Below are 26,207 nucleotides of genomic sequence, written 5' to 3'. Positions count from 1 at the left end.
CACACACATTCTCCAACCACCAGGAGCCATTTCCACCTCTTGTGACAATGGAAGAGCAGCTGTTGGGGTTAAGACTACATCTCCAACAGCCTAAAGAAGCATGCTTTCTCTTTTCCCCCACTCTTTGCATGTAGGGTTTGAATAGAGACAGTTTTCTTTTCCCTTGCATAAAAAAGGAATCTGTTAAAATAACATTCCAGCGTTTGCAAAAGCTGTTCCCACAGGCGTGGTTCCTTTTGGCTTTGCAGAATTTGCTTTCGTCCCCAGGGTCCCAGTCAGGATGGACTCAAAACCGCCTCCAGCCCTGAGGATGGCTGACTGCCGCACCTTGAAAGCTGGAAACTTGTTTTAAAGGGAACGCTGCCCAGAAAGCTGAATTACAGGAGCGATATGGGAGGTCTGTGGCTTTCTGGGATGATGCCTCTTATGCAAAAGCTGGGCATCAATAGCTTTGGATTTCTTTCCCTCCCCAAATCTGATTTCTCCTCTCCTCTTTAGAGTCAAATTAGAGAAAAGTCTGGATTTTAGTTTTGATAGGAGATCAGGGTTAAAAAAAACCCTGCTATCCAGGCTTTTGATTTCACATATCTCCATGTCACAGGCTAGTTATATTCAGGCTGTCTTGTAAAGCTGGCTGAGAAATTCTGGGAGCTGAAATCCACAAGTCTTAAGGTCGTCAAGTTTGGAGACTCCTGTAAGAGTCCAGATGTCCTAAGAAGACAAGTCCCAAAATGCCCGAGCCAAGACTGGAGGCTGGTCTCCAGAAGCTCGTCAAGGGAGGTAGCAGCTTCTACTCAACCTTGGTTGACTTTGGAAAAACCTTTAAGGGTACCTAGTCCTTAGTGTGAGGCCCCTGTGACACCCCTTCTGCACTGCTGTCACGGAGGTGTTGGTGAAGGCATCTGAAGGGCTGGTCCCACCCGATCAGGAAGGTGTCCTAGAAATGGAATCTCTGCATGAGTCACAGGGATGAACACCTGAAAAACATGCCCGCTTAGAGGAACTCCTTGCCAACAGACTGCAAATAGTTTCTATGCCTTGAGGGTGCCTTCAGTCACTTCTTCTGGCTTCATAATCCCAAGACATTTGCCTGAGGTGAAGGAAAGGTTCTTCTAGAGCAGGGCTCCTCAACCTTGGCAAGATTAGAGGTGTAGACTTCAATTCCAAGAATTCCCCAGCCAACCAAAGCTGGCTGAGGAATTCTGGGAGTTGAAGTCCACAAGTCTTAAAGTTGCCGAGGACCCCTGCTCTAGAGAGAGTCAACCAAGAAGAGCCCCAAGCCTAGTGACCCAAGTCTAAGACCGCTTCCCTTCCGAACTTGTAGGTGCTCCATCACTGGAGCTTTTAAAGAAAAGACTGGACAGCCGTCTGTCGGAAATGCTGTAGGCAGGGTCTCCTGCTTGGAGGAGCTTGGACTAGAAGACCTCCAGGCTCTATTCTGATTGGACTGTTGGACAAGACCATTGCAAAAAGCCAGGGGGGAGCAGAGGGGCACTTCCTCAGCCAATTGGATCCCACACACCACCAGATCAGCCCCTCTGGGGGTTCCCTCCTGCCCACACTCCTCTTCCCGGACGGCTTGGCAGGATCTCCGTCATCTCCAGCCCTTACAAAATGTTTCCCTGGCACCTCTGAGGACTGAGCTCCGATGGTAGGCAGCTGGCTTGCCAGAGACGGATCCAGCCGCAAGGCTGCTGCCAGAAGGACGTTCGTCTCCCCGAGAGGAGCAGACAGGCCAGTAATGAACTGTAATGCCTCGGTGCTCCCTTGAACGACGCAGCAACACAGCGCCAGCTGAGCCTCCTGCATCTCCTGCAAGGAGGTGCCTCCTCCTCCTCCTCCTCCTCCTCCAAGACACTTACAAAAGGGAAGGAAGAGAGTAAAATGATGCTAAATTGGTCACCCGATTGTGAAATGAATCTGGCTTTGCTGGTCAGGAGGTTCCTTCCTTCCTTCCTTCCTTCCTTCCTTCCTTCCTTCCTTCCTTCCTTCCTTCCTTCCTTCCTTCCTCTCCCTCCCTCACCAACACTGACATCACTATCATGACAGTGATAATAAGAATTCACTATTTTCTTACCTGAAAGCCTGGGGTAGGGTTTAATTTAACCCTGAATTTTTGCAGGGCCGTGCATTTTGCTTATGCTCAGATGCACCCTTACATCCTCCTTTTGGTGAAGCCCTCCAACCAAGAGATAAGTCCTAGGCAGAAGGGACTATAGAGCTCACACCCCTGAAACACATTCCTGATTTTATTCTGCCAGCTGCTGCTCCTTCTTTACAGCTTTCCAAACCAGTCACAGCCTAAATAACATCTCAACACCAAAGATGCAGCGCCAGCATAATATGAAACAGCAACAAGCTAAGAGGTTTGGGAACCATCCCAAATTTTTACCCAAGGTAAAAGAAATACCTGGCATGGATGCTCCCACCAGGAAACATCAAGTGACCCCACTAAAAAAGCCCTAGTTATGTCAGGGAGATTTTTAACATCCTTTTCAAATTGGACTGCCTTTGTTCCTCTGGATCTGAATCCCAAAGAGCTCCCTTTGATCCTAACTGCATCACCAGCTGGGTTTACTCAACCAGACTATCTTGAATAAGCCACAGTTGACCAGGTTTCAGGCTAGATCCTGGGTGATCCACACCAGCAAAAGGATTGGTCCCCCAGCTCTTTGGCTTAGGTGCAAACCCAGATGCTAGATGATGGCAATGAGGTTCTTAAGAACCTGACTTCCTGGAGAACACCTAGCCTTGCAAGGTTGTCCCTAACCTCTTTGCCAGTCAAACAAACTGGTAGGCCAACAGCATCCCCTGGCCTCTGTGCACCTCCATCACCCCCCCCCCAGAAATAAGGGGGGCGTCAAGCTCTCGGGAATGTCAGATGTTCAGATCAGGATGTCTTGGAAACAGTTGCTATGCAAAACATGCCAAGGTAGGCTTTGCTGTCACGCTTAATAATAGATGAAGGTTTTAAAATTTCTGACGCTCTACATTTCAAGCAGTTTGACTTGTAAGGTTGCCAGAGAAGACAGGGACAGAAAGGAAATTGTGTTGTGGGTATGAAGAGGACGTGAGGCATGGAGGAAGAAGAGCCAATGGAACACCCAGCACGGAGAGAGCCTGGGATACCCACTTTGGTTGGCTGGGGAATCCTTGGAATTGAAGTCTACACCTCTAATCTTGCCGAGGTTGAGAAACACGGACCTACAGCAGCTTCTGGAGGTGTCCCAAGAGATGCCAGCCATACTTTGCTCAAGCCAAGGGTCTTATTCTAAAAGTGTGCAGATATATCGACCCCCCTGGCAGGCAGCTATTCCCTGGTCTTCCTTCCTTCTCTGTTTTCCTTTCTGCAGGAGCCGAGAGCTCCGCTCAACCAATTAATCAGAGGATTGTGGGATGAGTCTGTGGCAGGAAGAATAAAACCCCAGATGCTGGCTCCACAAATAGATGCCCGCAATTGCAAAAAAGTAGATTTTTTCTGAGGGAACACAAAGATTGCTTCATCACACTGGGGAAAACCCAGTGGGCAACCCTCCCTGCTTTGGCCTTTACCTTCTCTGGCAAGGCACTGAAGAAATGGTAGGAATGTCCTCCCTATTCCTGCAAATGCTAAATTAAAAAGTCACAAGGAAGAGCCAAAGGAAAGGGGAAAAGCAAGGAGGAGCCCAAGAGAACATTTCTTTTGCCCAAAGCCCTTTTCTCGCGCCTATATCTGGATGCTGGAAAGCTGAGCCCCCTTGGCTGGTCCCTGGCACAATCCAGGAACTGGAGGAAGAGGGGAGGAGCTGGAGAAGCCCAGAAGGGTCACGTCTGCAGGGCCCCACAAGTCCTTCTCCCTCCTTACCTTGCCCGACCAAGTCCTTCAACCTTCAACAGTCACCGTGACCTCTGCCTTCTCTGGGAGAAAGCCCAGCGTTGCCACCATCAGCACCGCCACCCTCGCCCCCCCCAGCCGGCTTGAGTTTCCTCCCACTCCAGAGTGGGGGGGGCAAACAAAAGGACTTGGGGCCTCCGATTTCGGCAGGTTTTTGTGTATACTTCCTCCCCCCCTTCCCACCGCCTGCCCCCAAATCTAACTTCCTGTAGTTAGATTTCTCCAAGCAGCAAGCTGCTAAACCAGACAAGCAAGCCAGAGACCTTGTCAAAATAATAAAAGTGCAGTTTTTTGTTCTCCTTTCTTTTTTAAAAAAAGAGAAAAATATGCAGCCATCCGACCACAGACGCTCAGGAATTTGTAATGTTACTAAATAAGGCTCGTCTCCCGAGCACAGGGCAGCTACGGGAAGGAGGAACCCAGCTGGTCACCAGGGAGGATTCGGCTGCACCTCTGCCTCTTGTAAAGCTGACGACAATCTTGTGAGGTGGGATGGGTGGAGAAGGGGGCCACCAGATGTCAGGATGAGTCTCGGTGGGCCTCATCCACTTCAATCCAGTAGGCTCCCAAGTTCTACTCTAAAAATCCCCATTTTTGGTTTCGGTGGAAGAGCTGGACATCTTTGGAGAACATACAAGGTGAAAAGCACCAGAAGCGAGGGTCCTCAACTACAACATGCATGTCACATGGAGGAAACCAGGAGTAAGAAGGCAAACGCAACTCTTGTTGATGCTCTGGGGCCACCACAGAAGGCTGGACGTTGCATGCAAGGGTTGCCTTCACCCTTCAACCAAGGAAAGCCTCCAGGGCTATTTCCACCTGTCTCCCCCACCCCTCACCCGCCCCCTCTTGCTGGGAGTGGCAGTTCAAAGCATCTGGAGGGCATCTAGGTCTGCAGCTCCTGTTGATAGTGCAAACAAGACTCTCGCCCAGCCCTCCTTGAAAGCCACACCTGGGAAGTCTTGCACGCAGGCCAAGCAGATGCCCTTTTGATCAACCTTCTCCTGCATGGAGAAAGAGCAAAAAAAAAAAAGCCTTCTAAATGTGGCTTGGGTTTTTTTCCTGGGAAAAACACAGGCTACAAACTGGGCCTGGGGAAGAGAGAGACCCCAGCAGGCAGACAAAAACAGGAAGCATTTTAAAGTAGGGCCAGTTAGAAAGCCTCTCCCTGCCTTGGGTTCCGAGGTGCATTTCTTTCCAAGGGCAGGAAAAAAAATGCAAAAAGAAAAGAAAAAAGAAGTTCACAAAGTTCCACTAAAGCTGGTGGGGAGGACCCCATTGCCCCCCTGCTGGGTCTGTCGCTGGCCCAGGGGGCAGTCTGGGGCCAGCACTGCTCAAAAAGCCCTTGGCTCAGGCAGGAAGGCGGATCTTACAGTAGAGATAGAGGAATGTAGAGGGGGGGGGGTTGTTCGAAGTGGCTGATAGATTAATATCAGATCCCACCCTCCCCCTCCCCGCTCATACTACCCCTCCCTCCCCGTCTTTGAGCTGTTGTATTTTGCATTTTTAGACTTTCATAGTATTTTGTTTATATAGTTTCTATTTTTTAATACTGTAAAGTGGTATGATGGGCAGGCAATAAATTGGATGGATGGATGGATGGATGAATGAATGGATGGATGGATGGATGGATAAAATGAAGGGATCTGGACCAAGGAGGGAGGAGGAGCTTCAGGAAACCCCTCCCCCCTTTCCTTAGCTCTGGGACAGCCAGCCCCCTACAGATAAGGTCCCAATCTCTCCCCCCCCCAATACTGGCAAGCTTCTCTGCAGCTCGTTCACAATCCCACCCTTGTGTTCAACTGACAGATGGGGAGAAGGGGGGGGCTTTGTGGCTGGTCAGACCGGCAGACTTTGCCCAATCTGATGGACGCATGAAAAGGCCGGCCCCAGAGACACCCCCTCCCAGATGCCCAAAGGAGACTGTTTGGAGAAATCCCCACCCCTTCCAGTGGGTTGGCTGTCACCCCCAAAGCCTTCCCAGCCCTGCCCTCTCCTCTGCAGGCAGGGATCACAACCTCAAGACCCCTCCCCTCCCCTCCCCACCTCTTTGAGCCTTGCTCTGCTCTTCCTGATTGATTAAAGGCTCAGGGACCAGAGAGGCCGAGGTGGCACCAACTCCTTCCCTTCATCTCCAAGGGCAGCTCGCGGTTGCTTGTCAGTCCACTTTTAATCTTCTCCCTGCGAAGGCCTTTTCCAGGGGGAGGAGAAGGCAGGGATGGGGAGGGGGAGCCGGTGCATTAATATGCCAGCCGCCCTCCGACCCTCCTCGCCTTTGTTTCGGAAGAGCATCGCGCTGCTTTCAAAAGGAGAGGCCACCCACCCCTGCCGGGGTGCAAAGGCCCCGTTTTCTCCCTGCAGCCCGAAGGGGAAAGGAGCGTATCGGTCCGGGCTCTGCCTTCCCCCGTGGCGGAAGGGCCCGTGGGGCACCCGAAGACCCAACAGAGCCTCCAGGGGGAAGAAAGAGAGAGGAGGCCACCCTCTCCAGCCCTTCACATCCCCCAAAGTGGGGAGGGTCCCATCCGCTGAATGCTGAGCTCAGCTTGGTGGGAATCTCATTTGTGGCTGGAAGGAGAGCTCCCTCCGTGTTGATGGATGGAGGCTGGGGGATCTGAAAGGGGAAGGGGGGCAAGGGGGAAGCTGAGGAGGGGGGGGTGCAGCTGCTACATTTGCTGAGGATCTCTCAGCTTTCCGTCTCTCCCAGACCTTCCTAAAAAGGAACCTGGCCTGCTTTTATCCATTCGGACGCCCCCCCTTGAAAGGGAAAGGAGCCATAGAGACTGGGGGGGAAGCTGAATTGGGAACAAAGGAGGGGATAACACAGAGGTGGGGCGATGGGGGGCTTCCGACATTCCACCTCTACAGGAAGTCCTTAACTTACAACAGTTCATTCAGCGATTGTTCAAAGTTACAAAGGCACCGAGAAAAGGGACTTATAACCGTTTTTCACACGATGGTTGCAGCATCCCCAAGATCACATGATTTGCATTCAGAAGCTGGACAACGGGTTCATATTTATGACGGTCGCAGCGTCCCGGGTCACGTGATCCGCGTTTGAGACTTTCTGGCAAGCAAAAGTCAATGATCACTTAATAACCGGGTGACTAAATCAACTACAATAGTTCACTTAACAACTGAGCAAGAAAGGCAACACTCATTTAAGAAATGTCTCGCGGAACAAAAGAAATTTTGGGCTCAGATGTGGTCGTAAGGCAAGGATTTCCTGTATCCTGTCCAGACATTCACATCGATTCCCTTGTAGGAAACATCAGAGCCAAAACTAAAAAAGTGAGGAAGGGGCGAGAGGGAGAGAAACTAGCCTGCTCTGCAAATGCTCGTAGACGGGCAACCCCGACTTCTCCCTGGGACTATGATTCTTCTTTCGTCAAATACTGAATTTTCAAGGGTAGCAAAAATTTGTGCTCCTTAAAAGTTTTTCCAATGTTTCTTTGGCTTCATCATCCCACCTGCCCCTCCCCCCCTTCCTCAAAGCCCCTTTAATTTTGTTGGTTTGAAAAGAAAAGCGGCACGTTTTGCACACCAGAGCTATCAACCCCAGGATCATTTGAAGACCTGCAGAATTTGAGGGGCAGCAGCCGAAGATCCCTCCCCTGGCACCAGATGGGGGAATGAGACAGCCGAGAAAGGCCAGGATGAGAAGACCCCCCCCCCATGGGGCAGTGGCAGAAACCCAGCTAGGGAAAGCAGAGACCCTGCGGTTGAATTTTCAGCCAGCTGGGCTGCAATTCCCGAAGGGCCGATTTGCAAGGAGAGTCACAAGTCCAAAGGCTTTTCAGCGCCTGGAAGGTTTACCTTGGCATATGATCCCCAACCCCACCGTTCACCGTAGCCCTCCCTGCTCCAGTAAGACCCCCGTCCTGGCCCCTTCCACTGGGCTCCCTTCCCCTTCCCCTGCCCCTGCCCCTCCCTGCCTGCTCCAGCTCCTTCCCTGGCGGAGGGAGGGGCTGGCACATCCATCACGCCTGCTTAAGGCTGCTCACTCAGCAGCCACCACAGCTGCTTTCTGCCACCGCGGCAGCTTCTCTGCCCACCCCTCCCTCGTCAGCTGCTGTAACGACGACACGGCACGCCGGCCCCCCGGGGAGGCTTCAGGAAGCCAGGTAAGTGGATGAGCAAAGCCCCAGAGGGGAGCTTGTTACTGGCTTCTGCCTCGCTGGGTGGAATGTGTCAGAATCCATGATGCTCTCAGCCAGGAACCACCAAAGCTGACATCTCCTCCCCCCCTTTGCCCCCCCGCTCCCTTTCTTCTTCTGCGCAAGACATGCAGCTGGCTGTTTCTCTGCTGCTTTGGAAAGCTGTCCCCCACCCCAAAGCTGGTGTGCCTGCGGGCATGGGCTGGACTGCCCCACAGAGCTTGCTTTTGCACACGGGCCCCCGAAGACCCTCTGCTCAGTGGCTCCGCCAGACCTAAAGGGTCCCGGGGAGGCCTTGGAGAGGAGGGGGAGGGAATGCCCTTGAAGGACAGGAGGAAGACCCCCAGCCAAGGCAGCTGTCAGGTAAGGGAGCCTTGAACCTGGGCCAAGGAAGGACAGCTAGTGCTCAACTTATGACCACAATTTCTATTGCCAAATGAAACATTTGTAAAGTGAGTTTTGCCCCATTTTACGACCTTTCTCGCCACAGTTGTTAAGTGAATCACTGCAGTCGTTTACTTAGTTCCACGGTTGTTAAATGAATCTGGCTTCCCCATTAGCTTTGCTGGTCAGACGGTCTCAAAAGGGGATCCCGTGACCTTGGGATCTGCAACTGTCGTAAGTACGCGCCAGTCGCCAAATGCCTGGATTTTGATCATGCCGCAAAGGTCATAAGTATGAAAAATGTCACTTTGAATGGTCACTAAACAAACTATGGTAGGTTGAGTACAACCTGCAAGATGAGAAAAATCCTGTTTGGACAAGCCCCTCCCTGCCTCAGACAGAGAGGAAAGGGGCTTGACCATTCAGACATGCAAAACCTGGTTCTTTACAATAAAAGTAGCCCTGGCCTAAATAGGGTTGGTTTCTTAATCTGCCCTACCTTGCAGGGCTGACAGGTCTCTGGGTACATTTTGAGTTTTTCCCAAGGCAAGTGGACTTTCATGGTTTTTTTCCCCTTGCAAACGTTTTCTTTCTCGTCCAAGAAGTTTTCCTTAAAAAACCCCCAGGGTCTGAAGAGGGACTGCTGGGTTAGACCTCCCCCTCCCCCCCCATCTGGAAGGCCATCCAGGCAACATTCTACCCACCCTGTGAACTGGCGGTGGGAGAGGGGCTGACCGGGGAAGTTCCTGCTGGATCTCCCCGGATTTCAACCCTGACTTGAAAGCTTGGCAGGAGAGACCCTCTCTATTAACCCTCCCACGTCTTGCAACATTTCGCAAACTCAGTCCTGGGTTCCTGTGAACCTGCTTTTATTGGGAGGAAAAGAGGAGAAAGTGTCATTTGGGTCTCTGAAATCGCTGCTGCAGCTTTTAAAATTCGGGGGGAAAGGGAAGGCGAAATACCAGGGACCATTTTTTGCTTTGTTTTGTTCCAGAAATGCACGAGGGAAGAAGAAGAGGGAGCCACAGCCTGCCGACTGTGCGTGCCTGGGAATCGCCAGAGGGGAAGATAAAGATCTCCGGCAAAGGTCCCGGAAAGGTGACCAGACACGGCTGAAATTGCCCAGCTCAAAGGTTAGACTGGGCTGGGCTGACCGCCCAGATGGCCGGGCTGCTGTCTGGCCTTGGTGTGTTTTTGAATGGGCACAGCCAGGAGTTTAAGCTGAAAGCCCTCCCCCACTGCCCTTGGGGATCCAATCTCCATCACCCTCCACAGGTAGTCCTCGATTTACAACTATAGCTTTCTGGCGCTAAGTGGGACATTTGTTAAGTGAGCTTTGCCCCATTTTACGACTTTTCTCGCCAGGTTTGTTATGACAGTTTACGACCTTTCCTGCTTTGGTTGTTAAGGGAATCACTGCAATTGTTCAAGTCCAGGACTACGGGTGGTGGTCCTGCACTTATGACCGCAGCTGAGCCCAGAATTTATGTCGCTAAGTGAGAAATGTGTTAAGTGAGCTTTGCCCCCATTTTGCAACTTTCCCCGCCACGTTTATTCAGGGAATGAGTGCGGTTGTTAAACGGTCGTAAGTCCCTTTTTTCAGTGCTGTCGTAATTTCAGAGTGAAGCCTGTTTTTGTTTTGGTTTGGTTTTTTCCAACGGTCCACTTAATTCCACAATGACTGGCTGGTTCTGCCGGTCTTTTTCCCAACATTCTCGTCTTCCCTGATCATGGATAATCACGCCGGCTCCTCCGCAGAGCCCCAATTACGCAAATTGTTTCCATGACAAAGCCTTCAGGTCTGCGGCCCCCCTCCTAGCTGATTTTGGGTCGATGCTCTCTGGCAAGGCGGCCTCGGAGGGGGGGCAGGTCCGAAGAGCCAAACAGGGAAGCAAAAAACCTCTTTCCCCACTGCCCTTTATTGCGAGGACGGACTCTGGTCTTTCATCCACCGCGGTCCAAATGTGCAGGCATGTGCTTGCACCAAAAGACGTATCTCTTCTCTTTCTTTCTTTCTTTCTTTCTTTCTTTCTTTCTTTCTTTCTTTCTTTCTTTCTTTCTTTCTTTCTTTCTCTCTCTCTCTCTCTCTCTCTCTCTCTCTCTCTCTCTCTCTCTCTCTCTGTCTGTCTGTCTGTCTGTCTTTTCTTTCTTTGTGAGAGGCTCAAAGCTGTCTCATGTCCCTTGGCTGGTTTTTGGAAGAAAAAAAGACATCTGCAGGGCAGCTTATGGAAGAGGAAGGCAAAGCATGCCCAGATCCAATCATTGGTTAACGACTTTTATCCGCTGGGTTCTGTGACTGTTGATTGGCATGTTTTATTGATGCTTTATAGTTTCCATGCTGTAAGCTGCTCTGAGTCATTGGATGCAAGATGGCAGGCAAACAAATTTCCTAAATAAATAATAAAATCAATTCAATTCAGAATAGAGCGGGAAGGGTCTTTGGAGGGTCTTATAGTCTAGCCCCCTGCTCAAGCAGGAGACCCTAGACCATTTCAGAGAGATAGATGTCCAGTCTTTTCTTAAAACCTCCAGTGATGAAGCACCCACAACTTCTGGAGGCCGGCTGTTCCACTGGTTAATCGTTCACATTGTTACGAAGTTTCCCCTTAATTCCAGGTTGCTTCTCTCCTTGAGCAGTTTCTATCCATTGTTTCTTGTCTTGCCTTCTGGTGCTTTGGAAAATAAAATAAAACCAAATAAATAAAATAGAACAATAAAACAAAATAAAACAATAAAACATAACAATAAAACAAAATAAAACAATAAAACATAACAATAAAACAAAATAAAACAATAAAATCAAAAATAAAATAAATAAAATAAAACAATAAAATAAAACAATAAAGTAAGAAATAAAATAATAAAATAAAATAAAATCCTGGGTTGGCCATCCCAGGACAGGTGGGATCGGCCGATGGCTGTGGAGGGCGTAGTGCAGCCTCCATTCTGCGTCTGGTGTCGTTTTTGGTCCAGCCAGCATCGCCTGCCATTCAAACTGGGTCTCTCTTTGGGTCTGGCCTGCTTTGATGGTGGATGCGGTGGGGGTGGGGGTAGACCAATCTGTGACCAGCTGCTTTGGCCTGACCTGGCGCTCTGCCCGTTGGCAGAAGAGGCTCTGATGGACAGGTTGGTGTGGCCCAGGCCGGCATGCCTGGCAGTTTCGGCAGGCAGTGCAGACTTGAGGAGGCGGCAGGACTGCCCTTGGTTCTGTGCCAAGGTTGGCTGCCTGCATCCTGGCACGTCTCCAGCTCTTCACAATCTCCATGCTGGTAAATAAACAGATCCTTACAATCACCCCGGAAAGGTGAAGGAACGCTGCTGCCGGTGCTGTCCTCTCGCCAAAACTCCAAAGGAAGGGATGACCATAAACAGGCCCCTCCTGATGGGGAGCAACAAGGTACCCTCCAGATGTTTGGGGCATCCCAGTCTGTTCCTAGGGGAGCAAGAAGGGCCATTTCTGAATTAGAGAACCGATGCCCAATTTTAAATCCGTCGTTTCCTGAATGGCTGAACCCCCAAGAGTTCCTCCTGACATATGACTCAGCCCATTCCTTGTTTACCAGCATCTTCAGCACATGCATAGGTAGTCCTCGGCTTACAACTATCCTTTAGCAATTGTTTGAAGTTACGACAGTGCTGAAAAAGTGACTTGCAACTGGCCTTTGCCCGTACGACTGTCGCAGTGTCCCTGCGGTTGTGTGATTGTGATCCTGATACTTTGCAATCAACTCACATTCCTACCAGATGCATTTGCAACCCTCCCAGATGGCTTCTGGCAAACAAAATCAAGGGGGGGAGAGCTGTGTTCGCTTAACAACCGAAGCAAAAAGGTTGTAAACTCAGTCACGGTCACGTGATGACTCAATTAATGCCTGTATCACTTAGCAACGGAAGCTCCAGTCCTAACAGTGGACATAAGTTGAAGATTATCTAAGAGGCATTCACAAAGAAGAGGGTCAACCTATTTTCCAAAACACCTGAGGGAAGGACAAGAAGCAACGGATGGAAGCTAATCAAGGAGAGAAGCAACCTGGAATTAAGGGGAAACTTCCTAAACAGTGAGAACAGGGGAACCGCTTGTCACCAGAAGTTGTGGGTGTTTCATCACTGGAAGCTTTCAAGAAGAGACTGGGCAGCCACTTGTCTGAAATAGTGTAAGGTCTCCTGCTTGAGAGGGGGCTGGACTAGAAGACCTTCCAAGACCTTCTGCTATTCTACTATCTAGGTGAATGGTGGGGAGCCTCATAGACATACCTGCACAAAAGGTAGGGAGCCACACAGCCGCCTCTTCACAAGAGGAAAGGTAACCATGTCTACCTAGAACCTGATTTCCAAGTTGGACCAGCCACCATCGGGAAGACCAATATTCCCCTTGCAACGTGCATTATTTACAGGATGGCTTAAAATGTTACCAACGTGGGCCGGACGGACAGGACGATGGATTCAATGACAAAAGGTGTCGGTCTTTGTTTGCAAATCACTGAGGATTTCACTGAAACGGGTGGAAGTTCAGTTGCCCCATTTTGGAGTGGGGCAGGTGGGGGGGGGAGGCCAAATCTCCCCGGCTTCAGAAGAGCAGCTCTGCTTCAGGCGGGAGCCGTTTCTGGACTGAGTCCTCCAGCAGCCCAAGGCGGGGGGGGGGGAAACGAGGGGAGACATGGCCAAAAAGAGGCCCAGGCTGGGACGGGGGGAGGGGAGGGGGGCTATGGAATGGCCAGAGGGTTTTTGAGCAACGCCAGCCAAATTATTCACCGGGGAATAAATTACTGCACCATTTAGCCTCCCCACCTTCCCTAGGATTCTAATTTCCCCCAGCCCCATTGGTTGGTGGAGAGTTATTTGCTAATTAGTTAGGAAAGAGAGGTTTTTGGGCTCCGCAGGGAGATGTAGAACAACTGATTACCCATCCTTATTAAACACTCCACCGTAGGTCATTATGATCAGAGGCTTAGCTGAGATGGACAAAGGCCATTTTGGCCAATGGTTCTTTTTTTAAAAAAAAATTTAGCCTGCAAGGCACGAACGTGGCAGATGCTTGATGTGGCACCGACAAAAATAATAATGAAAAAACAGCCCTGCTTTTCCAAGCCAATGGCTCCGTAGCCACGCAGACTCTCAGTGTAAAATTTGGGGATGGAGAAGAATGGAGCCTCATTGGACCTGGGAAATACGAGGAGGGGGGCCTGGAGGACTCTTTTCAATCTTCTGGGCTGCTTCATAAATACCCTGAAGTGCTGTTGGGATAAGGAATCCCATGTGGCAGGGCTGGAGTCTTGACGCTTGGCAGTGTCAAGCCAATGATACATTATGTGCCGCCTGTGAACAGATGTGCATTCTGAGCTCCACGAGATAAAAAGCTGCCTGCAATTTGGGGCCAGATGGGCTTGGCCAGAGGTGGGTGGAACATCTTGAGAGGGGGAAGGACGAGAAGCCCCAAAACCAGAGTCTTGGAGAACCAGGCTTTGAAATGAGGGCTGTTGTGGGGGGCTGTCTTGTGCCCTGCTGGGCAAAGGAACCCAACACTCATCCAAAAGCCTTTTCTGACGGTGCTGTTGACCTTGGGGAGAAGTTACCCATCATGAGAAGTGCATCTTCAGCACGACTTCAGTCATGACTAGGTGGCAGCATCAGGAGATGCCATCAGTCAAGACAGTCGACCATCTTGGACCCACTGTACGCAATAGATTGGGCAGAAAACACCTGGACCTCTTTTTTGATGGAATTCTGGAGAAGTCTGAGAATTAAATCCACAGGTCTTGGAGAGAACCTAAGTTGGAGGTTGGCTTAAGCTACCATGGCTAAGTCTCGGTTGGAAAAGTGGTTTAGAAATCACACTGAATGGCTTCAAAGGTGGTGAGGAGCCAACATCAAACAAGGCTATTATTTTCCAAATTTGAAGGCAGCGCAGCCCCAAGAATTCCTAGCTGGAAGCCTGCAAGATATGAGATTTGCAGGACTGGGAAGACCTCCTGCCTAAATCCTTAGAAAATTGCTGTCAATCAGAGTAGACCAGGTTTCTCCACGTGAGTAACTCTGGGAAGGGGCCCAGCTTCCATCCTTGACTTTGCTGCTTGGGAGCTAGCTCACAAATGGTGATCACATGACCCTGCCACTTTCACAAGTACCTGCCGGTTGCCAAGCGCCTGAATTTTGAAAATATGAGGATGCTTGAATGGTCGCGAGAGGACCAGTCAAAAGTCCCTCTCTTCAATGCCATGGTGCTTTGAACAGTTCCCAGATGAACGGTTATAAGTCAAGGACTATCGCACCAGCCAGAAAACTACTTGACTATGAAACGTGGAAGTGGAAGGTTACCTTTTATGGCGCTGCCTCACAACGAGACCCACTTACACACATCCTTCTGCTGTGGGCCCTAGAGAGGGAGGCCAAACCCGACAACAAAGCCTAGTAGCCACCCTGTCTTGGCCTCTTCTGGAAACAGGGATGATTGTTGCCTGGATAACACGGAACAAAGAACCAGGAGGGTCCCCATAAATTAGGGATGAGCGCAGCCAACCCAAGGTTGCAGTGCAAAATGTTCCTTAAAGAGGCCACCCGAGACAAATCTGCCCCTATCCCACCTGCCCCTCCAGACCCCAATCGGTCCACATCAGTGGGCACAGACCTTCACTTAAGCTACATTCAGACATGCAGACCCAGGCTGATTGCGTGGAAGGCTTGGCTTGCCAGCAATAATCAAGGCTTGGCTGTTGCCTCTGAGATCCAGCCTCACTTCCCGCCCCCCAAGCCGACCTGTTTGCTTCCCAGCCCCAAAGAACGAACGACCTCTTCCTCCCTGTCCCCCATAATCCAGGGCTTCCAGGGAGAGGCTGAGAGCCCCCCCCTCCGAAGCATCCCTCCCCAACCTTTGCGAGCGCTACGTGGGCAATTACGGGAAGAAAGACAGGTATAAGGAGAGGCAATTACTGACAGAGAGATATAGATTACCCCCTAGTCATAGCACAAAAAGAGAGTATTAAAAAACCTCCTGGGGAGCTGTTCCCCACTGAGACGGCGCTGATCCCTCCTCTCTTTTCTGCAGAAAATCAGGAACGAGGGACGCTCTCATTAGCCAGGCAATCTCCGGAGCATCTTTGCATGCAGAGGAGGATGGGCCCTGGAGTTGGAGTCGCTGGAAATATGGGGGGGACTGAAGGAGCCCAGGAATCCAATTTCCTTCCTTCCTTCCTTCCTTCCTTCCTTCCTTCCTTCCTTCCTTCCTTCCTTCCTTCCTCTTTCTCTGCCCTTCCTTCTTTTCCATCTCTTCTTCCTTCATCTCGTGTTTCCTTCCTTCCCTCCTTTCCTCCCTCCCTCCCTTTTTCCTATTCCCCTTCCTTCATCTCTCATTTCTTGCCTCCCTTCTTTCCTCTCATTTTCTTCCTCCCTCCCTCCTTCACATTTTCCTTCATCTCTCATTTCTTGCCTCCCTCCCTCCTTTACCTAACTTCCTCCCTCCCTCCCTCCCTCCCTCCCTCAGCAGCCATCAGCCTCGGTTGCCCAGGTCTGGAAGAGAAAGTGCAAAAGCTTGTCCTTTTCCGTGCCTTCCTTGGCACAGCATACAGGAATCACAAAGCAGCACACAAATAAATCCTTGTGCTGCTGGGGTGAAGGGAAATCATGCAATCTCTGCACAGGTCATGGGCTTTTGATGCTCACCTCGATTCTGGCAGAACCCCCCCCCTTTTTTTCTTTCCAAGGTGGAGCCAGAACAAAGGCCTGAAGGGGGGGGGCTGAGTCTCCACCAAGGCCAGAAGCTGAAGGGGCTCCGGAGGAAGAGCCGGCTGCTGGTTCAAGCTCCCTTCCTATTGTTTGGCCTGTAAACTCCCCTCCAGGTCCCAGATATAATTCCTCCTCTGATTCCCAGCTTGGCTGTGGAGTACTGTAAGAGAAACTTGGAGGATAGGAGAAAAACCAGACCGTGATGGGGTGGGCCCAACCACTATTGTTCAAAAATATATTAAACCCCTTTTCTAAATAGTACCCCCCCCCAAAAGATTGATGTCCCCGCTGAAACCCCACCGAACATTTCAAGGAAATCATACCCTTCACCACATTTGCAGATGAATCTTCAGATCCTCCCCACAAGATGGAGAGCTGATCTCTACAGATTCTCTTCTTGTCAAGTTGACCAAACCACTTTCTTATTTCTTGGCTGGTTGTGATGGGCCCAAACTTCCATGGATATATAAAAAAATGGATCCATTCCACCAGCACTGTGGAACCCATGCAATTCCTCATCACGCTGCTTAGGGTCACCACGTAAAGACTGCCACATCTCCAGGAGGTCACTCTCCAACGTTACATATGAAAGATCCTTCACCGCAGACTCTTCCAGAGAATTTTCTGAAACTATCCCATCCAGAAGCCAACCATGTCTTATTCCATCATGCCTCATACAAGAGGTCTTCTGAAGATGTCAGTAGAGTCAAACCTGGGAAACCGAGGCTGATGGCTGCTGAGGGAAGGAAGGAAGGAAGAGAAATGAAAGAGAGAGGTGAAGGAAGGAGAGTGTGAAAGAGGAAGGAAAAGAGGGAGGGAGGGATGCAAGGATGCAAGGTAAGGATAAGGACTGGAGGCCAAGGCTGGAGATCAAAGAGATTTCCCATCATCCTCCCTTATTTCCCAAGATTCCTTAAGGAAGTGTTTCTCAACCTTGACAGCTTGAAGATAGGTGGACTTCAACTCCCAGAATTCCCAGCCAGCGAAGCTTGGTAAGCGGAGTCATCTGCAGTGTTTTTCAACCTTGGCAGCTTTTTTGAAGCCCACCCATCTTCGAGTTGTCATGGTTGAGAAAGTGCCTTAAGGGAAGCCACAACAGTGAAAACTGGTGCCAAATCGACAGGCTTTGGGCTCTTGTTCGAAAGTTGCAGAAAGGTGTACGGGATGAAAAATTGCCGAATGGAGCTTTTGAAAGAAATTCTTAAAAAAAAAAAATCACAGCTCTTGTTCATGGACAGAAAGGGTTAGAGAAGCCAGCACTCTGCCATCTCCATCTCACCTGCTCAAAGGAGGCAAAAACACGGCTTTCAATCAAAGGGCTGAAATGAAAGCGAATGAAACAGAATAGCACTCCTGCAAAGGATGGGTATTTTTTTTCTAAATTCTCCTGCATACAGGTAGGAGCAGTCAATAGGAAGTATAAGGTATTGGGAAAGTCACCTGATCAGCAAAGCCATTGCAGATTCACTGTATGAGGTTGTTAAAAACAGATTAATTGATTTTGGATCAATTCAAAGGGAAAACAAAAGATGCTTAGAAGACGCGAAGCATGGAGGCCATTGCTTTTAAGTCACCATTTTTCCTGTTTCTCTTTTCCTGTGAGTAGTGGCCTTAATATAACCAGGTGTTTAGAGAACAAACCTAAATGATTTAGAAATTAACCCGTTATATTCCACCCACAGGGGTGGAGTGTAGAGAAGAGAATGCCCAAATCATCTCCGAGGTGTACTCCAAACACATTTCACCCCTGACTTTGGCCTGTTTTTAAAACCACTTGCCTTTTCCCACAACAATCTGGCATGGAGGGCTGTCAACAATCCAGTTTTTGGTGGCCACAACACAAATCAAACCAGCTGGACTCGCTGGCGTTGAGCCTACACACCCTGGATTGAGCCTCCCTCCAATTTATTTATTATTTTTAGCAGGATAAACTCAAATCCATGGAGGATGAGAGCATCTTTCTTAAAAGGGATTCATAGCGTGATGCCCCTTGGAGTTTTTTCTCTGCAGGAAAGCGGTCCATATGTTGGAAGATAACTAAGAGAACACGATGCGAGCCAGCAAGCGGAGCGAACAGCATGGATCCTTGCAGATTCAAAACAGAGGGGCAGCTTGGATAATTACGTCTCCTCTTCAACCTCCCTTCCCTCGGCTTCAAGCTTCCCCTGGCACTCAAGCATGCCTAGGCAGCAAAGGCACCCTTCTTATTTGATGTCCCTTGGTCTCTTCCTCTGCCCCAGATCAGCAAAGGTGGTGCAGTCTCATTTGCATCCCAGCCCCATTTGTCCCCCTTCCCCAGCCCTGGCCTGTTCGGTCCTGCCACTTCCCCTCGTGGCTTTTGCTCTGTCTCAGCCCTGGCCCCAGTGTTGCCAGCTTCTCGCCTCTCCCCTTCACTCCAGGACAGGCCTGCCACTGTCTCCGCTCAGCCTCCCTACAAATCAGGGTCAGCCTGCACTGCTGTTAGACAGAGTTTTGCCCTACGTGTTGCTGATCTTAATGCCTTGCCACTTAATGGGGATGTGGAATCGTGGGGGGGGCTCCTCCCATCTGCCAATCTGGAGGATTGTTACCACCAAGCTCACCCCAATGGAGCAGGCAGGTCGCTGTGTATGCTCCCCACCCTGGTCTTCCCCACCCAAACCTCGTCACTCAAGATCCCCCTTGCATCAAGGCTGGGGGAACTCCCCAATCAGGACTTTCCCAATTTCTGCCTGGAAGAAGCAAGGGAGCTCAGAGGCAGATTTCGTAATAACCAGGTGCTCCCCTAGAATGGACACTGCTACAATCTGTTCGCACGGATTCATTTGTCAAATAATAATCCTAATAACAGCTACGCTGAAGATGTAAAACGGGCTGTTGCTAGAAGAGACCAAAAAGATTCCTCTTTTAAAATAACCCAAGAAAGGGGGTCTGATTGTCTTTAGGAGCGCCACATCCCTCTCCTCAGCTAGATCTTGCCTGCCAATGGACGGGATATAGGAAGATCCTGAGAAAGCAATAAAGCAGGACAAGAAACAACAGATGGAAACTAATCAAAGAAAGAAGCAACCAGGAATTAAGGAGAAACCTCCTAACCATGAGGGCAATTAACCAGTGGAACAGCTTGCCACCAGAAGTTGTGGGTGCTCCATCACTGGAGGTTTTTAAGAAAAGACTGGACAGCCACTTGTCTGAAATGGTATAGGGTCTCCTGCTTGATTAGGGGGCTGGACTAGAAGACCTCCAAGGTCCCTTCCAGCTCTACTCTGATTGACTGAGATGATTTCCCACAGCATCTTGCTGCAAAGCACGGACTTTCTCTCCCTGCTGCCAAGCAGTGACAGTTCACCGAGCCTATTTTTAGTGCGGCGTTTGCCACACGCAGGGCCTCTGTTGTAAGACAGGAAATGCTCAAAAAGTCTGCTCAGAAAAAAACAGCCTTGTTTGGCTTTCCCTACCCCAACCCTTTCCAACGCGGCTTGACGTGTTTGGCTTGACGTGTTTGGCATGATAACATGCTTGGGGTTTTGTCTGCCGCGTGGCTTCTGTGCATTTCCCATCTCGGGAAAACTGGAGAGGACTTGAGCCAAGGTGAGGGAGCTGGTCGGCTCTTTAGGAACCATGAGAAAACAACAGGGATGGGGTGGGGAGGGTGGGAAAGGGGGGGGGGCTAAAGAGCAATCAAGGAGGGTGAAGAAACAGCCTTGGATTTGGCAAGGGGTGGGGGAGATATGGAGAGTTTAATGCTTTGGATGCTGATTCTATCAGGACCACCTTTGCTCCTCAGAGTTGCTGGGGATGCCACCTTCTTGGAGAGCCAACACAACGAGGGGGCATTCCCTTGCAGCCTCGTCCAAGGGGTGTGGGTTTGTGTGTCAGTTGGGCTGTTTTGTGAGGCCCGCTGCAGCCCAGCCCTCCCTCCTCCCCACCTGCTCTCCCTTGATTAAGCTGCTCAGGTTTCTGGAGACAGCTATTTGCATAACAAATACCTTATGCCTGAATGACGGGCAGCCAAGCATTTGGCCCTCTGAGCCCAAATCAGCACCAGTGGGCTGGCCAGAAATAAAATAGAGCCAAACTGGGGAAGGGGGCTGAAAAGATCAACAGTGCAGGGCTGAAGAGGTCAGCAATAAGGACCCAGTGCTCCATTCCACTCCCTCACCCCAGAAACACTAACATTTTTTCTGCATTTATGCTGGAGGGGGGAGAGAAATTAGCAATGTGGAGGAGCCGACAAGCAGCACATCAAAATGCACTTGGCACTTATGTGCATCCGAGTTGTTAAAGGACAGGCACTAATCTGGTAAAATTGCTGTTATTAATGACAATCAGAGAGGCACAGCGGGGGCCCCGTTAGGCCCACCACTTGATTCCCTCCAACTGGGTGTGTGTTGTGTGTGTGTGTGTGTATGTGTATGTGTGTGTGTGTGTGAGTGAGAGAGAGATGGACAGAGGCTTAATCGCGCTGCCCTTCTTCATCTAGGGGAATCTGCAGCATTTCGGAAAAACACGCTAGCGAGGCATGATCTGGTGTCTTAAATACCAGCGCCTGGTTGAGCCACCTTGATTGGACCTTATCTGTCTTTGGTGGCAGAGCCTGCCCTCGCCTCCTCCAGCCCCCCCCCCAATGCTGGAAGGTGAGGCTGTCAGTCAGCTCCCTCCCCACCAAGGTTTGATTTAATTGGCCTCGTTGTCCCCCACCATCCCGGTCTCTACGGCTCAGACAGATAGCTCTGTTCGGAGAGGGCGTGCTGGTAATAACAGTAATAATTCCCATAAAAAGGATTGTGCCTCAAGAATCCATCCACCCCGTGGGTGAGGAAAATCCTTTTTTCTGTGGTTGCACCGCAGCGGGTAGCAGCAGGCACAGACGGGGCGGGAAGGAAGGAAGGCAGGAAGGGGGGTCCGCTACTGATGGAGCCCACTGTGCCGAGGCCCCTCGCTTGAATTATGAGATCATTTGCCAACCTGTAGGATCCATAAATCCCCCGGCCTTGCTCTTGGCCCATTACGCAGTGCTCCGATTGTGTCATGCTTGCTCGGGTTCCAGCCCTCGCCCCTTCTCTCAAATCGCTGAGGCCGAAATTTTCAATTAAGGAAGAGGAGTAATTATCAGCAGAGCTCCGGGTTGGGTGACAGGAAAAGAGGGGAGTGGGAGATTTCCTCCTGCAGTGGCACCCAATCAGGAAGTACAAGGCCAGGGCTGGGGTGGGGACGGGTGGGAGAAAGGATGGGGCGCTTGCGAGGGGTGGGTGGGCAGACTGGGGTCTCTGATGCACCCTCTAGCTACTGGGCACAACCACATCTTCAAGGTCAGCTTATGACGACACTGAGTATAAATGACGGGCGACCAAGGTTGGCAACTTGAAAACCTGTGCACTTCAACTTCTTGCTGGCTGGGAAATTCTGGGACTTGAAGTCTTCAGGTCTTCAAGTTGCCAACATTGCACCCCTGGGGTGTAAATGGAACCAAATCAACCACCAGCTCAGATTCTTTCTCCCAACAGCAGCAACTTCCTTTCCAACTCCTTACAACCTGCTTCTTGTAACCTAAGCCCCAATTTTCGGGGTGCAAAGAACCCCTTGCTGACAGTCAACTACAGTGTCCAACCTGGACTTGACTCCAAGCAAATTTGTGGGATCCCTCAGTTGCTTCTGTGTTTGCCCCCAAAAGAAGAGTCCCTCTTGTGTCGCCTAGAAAGTTGCTCAGGAGGCGCAGCCCTTCCTGCGATCCCCAAATTTTATCGCAAGGCAGAAGCTTTTCACCAGCTTTTCCGCCTCTATGGATGCATCTGGCGAAGGGAGCTGAAGCACATGAAAGATTACCCATTTTCTAAAAAAAATATTGGATGCCTCTCATGTAGTGGAGCACAGAAAAGCGTCTGACTCTGAATAAAATCTGCGGATCAGAAAAAGATCCCTCCTGAATGTGGGCCACCGGAGACTCAGACATCAGCCCTCCTACCAAGTCAACATCCACAGAAAACATTCAATTCCCTCTGGAGAAACTGAGTCATCAGGCTTTTTTAACTGGATTTGTTAACGCTGTCAGCACCGGGCTAAGACAGGCAACCAGGTCACCCACCAGGTTCGATTCCCTGGGCTGCCCAGACAAATTCTGTCTTCCCTCCCTCCTCTCCAGTCCCAGTTGAAGCCCAGGGGCATTGCCCCTCCCTCGGCCATCGCCCGCCTCCCCAGCCCTAATTTATAACCCTCTGACCCCCTCCTCCCTCCAAATCAAGCAGATCGATGGAAGGATCAGGCAGCCTTTTTACAGAAGCAGCCTCAGCTGTTCCTTTGCAGCTAATGATCCAGCTTTGCCGAGTTCTGCTGTCTCACTCAGATGAAAGGGAAGGTGGAGAGGAGAGAAATTAGGGAAGCAGTATGACTTCCTTCCTTCCTTCCTCTCTTGTTTCCTTCCTTCCTTCACTCCCTCCCTCCTCTTTCCTTCCTTCCCTTCCTTCCCTGACCCTTGAGATGGGGTGAAAGAAGAGGGGGTCCACCTATTCTCCAAAGCACCTGAAGGCAGGACAAGAAGCAACGGATGAAATCTAACTAACCAAAGAGAGAACCAACCTGGAACTAAGGGGAAATTTCCTGACAGTGAGAACAATCAATCGGTGGAATGGCTTGCCTTCAGAAGTTGTGGGTGCTCCATCACTGGAGGCTTTTTTAAAGAAGAGACTGGACAGCCAGGTCTCCTGCCTAAGCAGGGGGTTGGACTAGAAGACCTCCAGAGTCCCTTCCAGCTCTGTTATCCTGTTATGGATGGAGCAGCAGCAAAACCTGTCCAATCCCTCAGCATTCCCTCCACAGACAACTACGTTGCATGGAAAACATACAAAAAAGGCACAAAGTCAGCAATTCTCCTCTTGCATTACAGGTCATCCTCGTTTAACAACCACAATGGAGACCAGCAACTTGGTTATTAATCAAAGTGGGTGCTTATGATCTTCCTTCCTCTTTCCTTCACTTTTACAGGCTATAAACGCAAGGCTTGGCGGCAAAGTTAGTTTTCCATCACCGTGGGCCCTGCAGACGGTCACTTTATGAGGCTTTTGCTAAGTGAGAACTATCCCAATTTGGTGCTGGCTTTGAAGATGGAGGAACCGGCCTCTGCTGGTTGATCTGCATCTGACAAGCCTGTTTTTAGTTCGGAAAGGTGGGGATGAAGGGAGTTCCAGATACTGAAATTTGTTAATTGGATTTTCTCATCCTCGGCAAAGAACCAAAGGAATCTTGTCCATCCTCACGGGCTCACATACCCCTCCAGGAGTTTATCCCCGGCCCCCTTGGTGCCCAACTATCATTTTCCTATGAATTTAGGAGAATGCCCGCAGTCTCTCTGCATGCCAGTGAAAGCAGCAGCGTGTGAAACAGGAATTGCCACCGGGAAGGACGGATGGATGAGTCCCATTGGCCAAGGACAGGAGGAAGAATCTGGTTGCATTTCATTCATGCGGACGTCACCTACCTCTCCCGTCACAGATTTTAGTGGCAGACAAAGTGACCCATAAACCATGTCGCCATCTTACATCTGCAAAAAGCCCTTCATTAATCGGGTGCCAGAAAGAAAAAAGCCAATTAACTCGTGATGCGACGCAACATCTGTCAGATGGGCCTGCCGGGGGCCCCTCAGGTTCAGATTCAAATCTGATACCTTGCTGGAGGTTACTGTCGATAAGACGCAGTTCTTCTTGTAAAGAGTCAGGGGTCTGGGAACCCCCTGCCCGATAACCTTGTGGATAATATGCTCTACCCACCGACTCAGGGGCTGTTTGGTTCGATGCAAAAAAGCTCGGGAAAAACACCAGTAATCCAAACCAGCTCCAGGTAATACTTTCCTATTGTAGCTGTGAAATGGAAACTTTGCTTAGGGAAAACCTCGGTATTTCTGCTTTCTCCCTTCCTGCTGTCCTTCAACGCTCTTTGACTTAAAAGAAGAACGTCCCTTCAGTCACACTGAAAAATGCCATAACCAAGGTTAAAACTGTGCCAACAGGAAGCGTCGTGGTCCTGCAGGGTGGCATTGTAGAAACAACCCACTGCTGGGGCAGCCCTCCAGACCCCAGCGTGGTATTTCCAGTCAGGGGGACGACAGTTCCTCAAAATCCTCAGACTAGGAATTGTGGATGGTGAGGTCCAGCCGCCTGCCTTTGCTCCCTGCTTCAGGGATTGATTTTGTCCAGGGACAAGCCAGGTTTCAGTAGCTCCTTTCCAAGGAAGTTGTTGCTCATAGTCAGAAATTGCAGATTGATAAATAACTGAGCACAGGTGGAGTGCAAGTCTACCTGTCCATTGCCAGATTCTAGAGCTGAGCCACATCCGGAAGCTGGCCTCGGAGAAAGTCAGGACCCCCCTCCCAGGCTGGGCCGTGCCTCCACACCTAGCTCACTGCTTCTTCCCAGGCTCCCGGGTAGCTTTCAGTAAACCCAAGCAGGTAACACCTGCCAGCAGAGGTCTACACCCTCTTGACCTCCTTGCCCTGGGCTCTGGCCACTGCAGAGGCGCCTGGACCCCCAGGATTGATGGATTGTCTCGCCCAGGCCCCCTTGGCTTTCCCCCCCTCCCCCGTGCTCATTTTCCCTCTGCTGTGCAGCCGAGTGTGTCTGCCTCCCTTCCTCCCTCTCTTCCAACGCTTGCTTGCGCTTCCTTCCTTCCGTATAAGAGGCTGAGCCAGACAGAAAGCAAAATAAATCGGATGCCCGAGGATCTTAATGATGACCATTTATAGGGGAATTGGCAGGGTGGGGGAAGGAGGCGGGGGCTGCATCCTTGCTCCCTCCAGGAGAAGGAGAAAAGAGGGTCATCAGTCACCGGCAGAGGAGAGAGCCCGGAGCAGGGAAAGTGGCGTGGAGATGTATGCGTTCAGTCGTCCCTCGTGGGCACCTCAATTCCAGCCCAGATGGGATCCCACCCGCAGCAGACGATGCCCGCACGGCCCCCAGGAAAGCCACCCAACCCCCCAAGGAAGAGGAAGGCATGGGGGGGCATCCTTGCATGACTCCTGCCTCCTTCCCTATCTCACCCCAGGACTACAGCCCTCTAGCCCACCCCACAGCTGCCCAACCATTTTTGGAGAAACACAGTCCCGCTGGAAACCAGGTTTGTTCTTCCTGTCCTGGCAGCAAAGAGGAGGACGCCAGTCCAGGAGGGAGCTTTGCCTGGGGCTGGAGACAGATTGGAGACTAATGGCCTCGCTGCCTTCTGGCGAAGGGGTTTCTGGACGGGGGAGGGGAGGGGAGGCAGCAGCCATTTTTCTCTCTCCAGGAACACTCAGTGTGAGCTGACAGGGACAACACCAGCTGCTAAGTACCACCTTGAGAGCCACTGTCAACTGCGCCACACGTCCAGCCATTTGACACCCTCCCCCCCAGGCCTTGGGAGGGGGGGATCTTCTGGTCAAGCCTATGGGAAGAGAGCTCTGGAGAAGGGCAAAGACCCTCCCCACTCTGGGACCACTTGGAGGGTCCCCAGTGCAGCTTTTCTCCAACTACCTGACACTGCCCACCAGGATTCCCTGGGAAGCTCAGGATCCAAAAGACTTTGAAAAAGTTTTCTTTTCCCAAGGATGCAGCCTTTCCCGGGATTCCTACCAAGCGGCTTCCCCTTCCTCTCAATTTTGCCCAGCAGCATTTACTCCAGGGGGGAAATGTGGATTCCCAGGGGATCCCTTCTCCCCATGTTGCCTTTTGCTCTGGATCTCGGCCATCTCTTCGGCTCTGTTTTGGGGTCCTTGGAGGACCAGGCCATTCTGGGACCGGACAAGATCAGCTCCAGCCCCATATTCTCTTGTGGGATGGGAGCGGAGGAGAACCAGTGTTCGCCCTGTGGCTTTTCTCCCCAGGGGCCATGGGGAGAGGGGAGGGAGCCGGAAGGGGGGGAAAGGTCCGATCCAGCTCTTCAGCTGGTCCTGGGCTGGCTAAGAAGAGAGCAAACTCATCTCCTTCCAACCAGAAGGGAGCCAGCTGCTGAACGTGGTCCTTTCTCCCTGTAGAACAGAGTTTCTCAACCTTTAAAATGGGAGGACTTCAACTCCCAGAATTCCCCAGCCAGCTGTCAAAATGTGACAGTAGATCAAAGGTAGAGGGGAGCCA

General features: G+C 50.8%; 1 protein-coding gene across 6 annotated transcripts in view; it reads right to left on the bottom strand.

Moving 5' to 3' along the window:
- Window positions 1-26,207, bottom strand: part of RAI1 (retinoic acid induced 1) — a 90,266-nt gene that overhangs the window by 30,822 nt on the left and 33,237 nt on the right. The window contains exon 3 of one of the 6 annotated variants that reach the window (XM_039367971.1): window positions 16,455-16,864. The exons of 4 other annotated variants lie outside the window; for them this stretch is intronic. The gene's annotated coding sequence lies outside the window, so the exon portion shown is untranslated. Of the gene's footprint in view, window positions 1-3,844; window positions 4,031-16,454; window positions 16,865-26,207 lie in introns of those variants that run through there. One more of the 6 variants, XM_039367975.1, reaches the window with a different exon arrangement.

This window comes from Crotalus tigris, unplaced genomic scaffold (assembly GCF_016545835.1).
Source record: "Crotalus tigris isolate CLP2741 ecotype Arizona unplaced genomic scaffold, ASM1654583v1 scf7180000020608.1315917, whole genome shotgun sequence".
In the NCBI taxonomy this organism is placed as follows: Eukaryota; Metazoa; Chordata; class Lepidosauria; order Squamata; family Viperidae; genus Crotalus; species Crotalus tigris.
The sequence above is the reverse complement of the archived record's forward strand: the minus strand, read 5'-3'. Positions and strand labels throughout refer to the sequence as shown.